Below are 4,081 nucleotides of genomic sequence, written 5' to 3' on the forward strand. Positions count from 1 at the left end.
GTTTTGGATCGGTGTAAAATTTTTTCCCGGGGTAGATATTATCGGCGTGGACGCCCTGGTAAATTTTCGAAGCGTTCTGTGATATTTTTCTCAAAATCCAGGGTTCCGAACTTGCCAAAAAATGTTGGCCTTCGGAAGCGAACAATTGGTGTTGGGGGCCGCGAAACGAACTCTGAATGACGAGTTCAGTGAGTCCACGTGATCGCCTTGACTGTATCTACGTGCTCGTAAAATTTCATTCCAAACGGGTGAGCGGAATACCCTGATTTGTGGCAAACGATCAAGATCGGACCCAACTTTCTAAAAATAGCAAGTTTTTTTGCAGTTTCGGATTGGGGTAAAATTTAGCCCCATGGTAGATATTGTCGACAAGGACGTCATCATAAATTTTTGAAGCATTCTGTGACCTTTTTCTCAAAATCCGGCTGTCCGGACTTTCGAAAAAATGTTGGCCTTCGGAAGCGAACAATTGGGGTCGGGGGCTGCGAAATGAACTCTGAATGCGAGTTCAGTGAATCCTTGTGATCGCCTTGACTGTATCTACGTGCTCGTAAAATTTCGTTCCAAACGGGTGAGCGGAATACCCTGATTTGTGGCAAACGGTCAAGATCGGACCCCACCTTCTAAAAATAGCAGGTTTTTTTGCAGTTTCGGATCGCCGTAAAATTTTGCCACGGGGTAGATATTGTCGGCGGGGACGTCCTCGTAAATTTTCGAAGCGTTCTGTGACCTATTTCTCAAAATCCGGGGTTTCGGACTTGTCAAAAAATGTTGGCCTTCGGAAGCGAGCAATTGGGGTCGGGGGCCGCAAAACGAAATCTGAATGACGAGTTCAGTGAGTCCACGTGATCGCCTTGACTGTATCTACGTGCTCGTAAAATTTTGTTCTAAAAGGGTGAGCGGAATACCCTGATTTGTGGCAAACGGTCAAGATCGGACCCCACTTTCTAAAAATAGCAGGTTTTTTTGCAATTTCGGATCGGCGTAAAATTTTGCCCTGGGGTAGATATTGTCGGCGGGGACGCCCTCGTAAATTTTTGAAGCGTTCTGTGATCTTTTTCTCAAGAACCGGGGTTTTGGATTTGCCAAAAAATGTTGCCTTCGGAAGCAAACAATTGGGGTTGGGGGCCACGAAACGAACTCTGAATGACGAGTTCAGTGAGTCCACGTGATCGCCTTCACTGTATCTACGTGCTCGTAAAATTTCGTTCCAAACGGGTGAGCGGAATACCCTGATTTGTGGCAAACGGTTAAGATCGGACCCGACCTTCTAAAAATAATAGGTATTTTTATAGTTTCGGATCGGCGTAAAATTTTGCCACGGGGTAGATATTGTTGGCAGGGACGACCTCGTAAATTTTCGAAGCGTTCTGTGACCTTTTTCTCGAAATCCGCGGCTACGGACTTGTCAAAAAATGTTGGCCATCGGAAGCGAACAATTGGGGTCGGGGGCTGTGAAACGAACTCTGAATGACGAGTTCAGTGAGTCCACGTGATCGCCTTGACTGTATCTACGTGTTTCTAAAATTTCGTTCCATACGGGTGAGCGGAATACCCTAATTTGTGGCAAACGGTCAAGATCGGACCCCACTTTCTAAAAATAGCAGTTTTTGGATCGGTGCAAAATTTTTTCCCGGGGTAGATATTGTCGGTGTGGACGCCCTCCCAAATTTTCGAAGCGTTCGGTAATCTTTTTCTTAAGAACCGAGGTTACGGACTTGCCAAAAAATGTTGGCCATAGGAAGCGAAAAATTGGGGCGGGGGCCGCGAAACGAACTCTGAATGCGAGTTCAGTGAGTCCACGTGATTGCCTTGACTGTATCTACGTGCTCGTAAAATTTCGTTCCAAATGGGTGAGCAGAATACCTTGATTTGTGGCAAACGGTCAAGATCGGACCCGACCTTATAAAAATAGCAGGTTTTTTTTGCAGTTTCGGATCGGCGTAAAATTTTGCCACGGCGTAGATATTGTCGGCGGGGACGTCCTCGTAAATATTTGAAGCGTTCTGTGACCTTTTTCTCCAAATTCGGGGTTCCAGAATTGTCAAAAAATGTTGGCCTTCGGAAGCGAACAATTGGGGTCGGGGGCCGCGAAGTGAACTCTGAATGATGAGTTTAATGAGTCCACGTGATCGCCTTAACTGTATCTACGTGCTCGTAAAATTTCGTTCCATACGGGTGAGAGGAATACCATGATTTGTGGCAAACGGTCAAGATCGGACCCCACTTTCTAAAAATAGCAGGTTTTTTTTGTAGTTTCGGATCGGTGTAAAATTTTTTCCCGGGGTAGATATTGTCGGCGTGGACGCCCTAGTAAATTTTCGAAGCGTTCTGTGATATTTTTCTCAAAATCCAGGGTTCCGGACTGGCCAAAAAATGTTGGCCTTAGGAAGCAAACAATTGGGGTCGGGGGCCGCGAAACGAACTCCGAATGACGAGTTCAGTGAGTCCACGTGATCGCCTTAACTGTATCTACATGCTAGTAAAATTTAGTTCCATACGGGTGAGCGGAATACCATGATTTGTGGAAAACGGTCAAGATCAGACCCCACTTTCTAAAAATAGCAGGTTTTTTTGTAGTTTTGGATCGGTGTAAAATTTTTTCCCGGGGTAGATATTATCGGCGTGGACGCCCTGGTAAATTTTCGAAGCGTTCTGTGATATTTTTCTCAAAATCCAGGGTTCCGAACTTGCCAAAAAATGTTGGCCTTCGGAAGCGAACAATTGGTGTTGGGGGCCGCGAAACAAACTCTGAATGACGAGTTCAGTGAGTCCACGTGATCGCCTTGACTGTATCTACGTGCTCGTAAAATTTCATTCCAAACGGGTGAGCGGAATACCCTGATTTGTGGCAAACGATCAAGATTGGACCCAACTTTCTAAAAATAGCAAGTTTTTTTGCAGTTTCGGATTGGGGTAAAATTTAGCCCCATGGTAGATATTGTCGACAAGGACGTCATCATAAATTTTTGAAGCATTCTGTGACCTTTTTCTCAAAATCCGGCTGTCCGGACTTTCGAAAAAATGTTGGCCTTCGGAAGCGAACAATTGGGGTCGGGGGCTGCGAAATGAACTCTGAATGCGAGTTCAGTGAATCCTTGTGATCGCCTTGACTGTATCTACGTGCTCGTAAAATTTCGTTCCAAACGGGTGAGCGGAATACCCTGATTTGTGGCAAACGGTCAAGATCGGACCCCACCTTCTAAAAATAGCAGGTTTTTTTGCAGTTTCGGATCGCCGTAAAATTTTGCCACGGGGTAGATATTGTCGGCGGGGACGTCCTCGTAAATTTTCGAAGCGTTCTGTGACCTATTTCTCAAAATCCGGGGTTTCGGACTTGTCAAAAAATGTTGGCCTTCGGAAGCGAGCAATTGGGGTCGGGGGCCGCAAAACGAAATCTGAATGACGAGTTCAGTGAGTCCACGTGATCGCCTTGACTGTATCTACGTGCTCGTAAAATTTTGTTCCAAAAGGGTGAGCGGAATACCCTGATTTGTGGCAAACAGTCAAGATCGGACCCCACTTTCTAAAAATAGCAGGTTTTTTTGCAATTTCGGATCGGCGTAAAATTTTGCCCTGGGGTAGATATTGTCGGCGGGGACGCCCTCGTAAATTTTCGAAGCGTTCTGTGATCTTTTTCTCAAGAACCGGGGTTTTGGATTTGCCAAAAAATGTTGCCTTCGGAAGCAAACAATTGGGGTTGGGGGCCACGAAACGAACTCTGAATGACGAGTTCAGTGAGTCCACGTGATCGCCTTCACTGTATCTACGTGCTCGTAAAATTTCGTTCCAAACGGGTGAGCGGAATACCCTGATTTGTGGCAAACGGTTAAGATCGGACCCGACCTTCTAAAAATAATAGGTATTTTTATAGTTTCGGATCGGCGTAAAATTTTGCCACGGGGTAGATATTGTTGGCAGGGACGACCTCGTAAATTTTCGAAGCGTTCTGTGACCTTTTTCTCGAAATCCGCGGCTACGGACTTGTCAAAAAATGTTGGCCTTCGGAAGCGAACAATTGGGGTCGGGGGCTGTGAAACGAACTCTGAATGACGAGTTCAGTGAGTCCACGTGATCGCCT

Source organism: Alnus glutinosa, chromosome 13, assembly GCF_958979055.1.
Source record: "Alnus glutinosa chromosome 13, dhAlnGlut1.1, whole genome shotgun sequence".
NCBI classification, from domain to species: domain Eukaryota; kingdom Viridiplantae; phylum Streptophyta; class Magnoliopsida; order Fagales; family Betulaceae; genus Alnus; species Alnus glutinosa.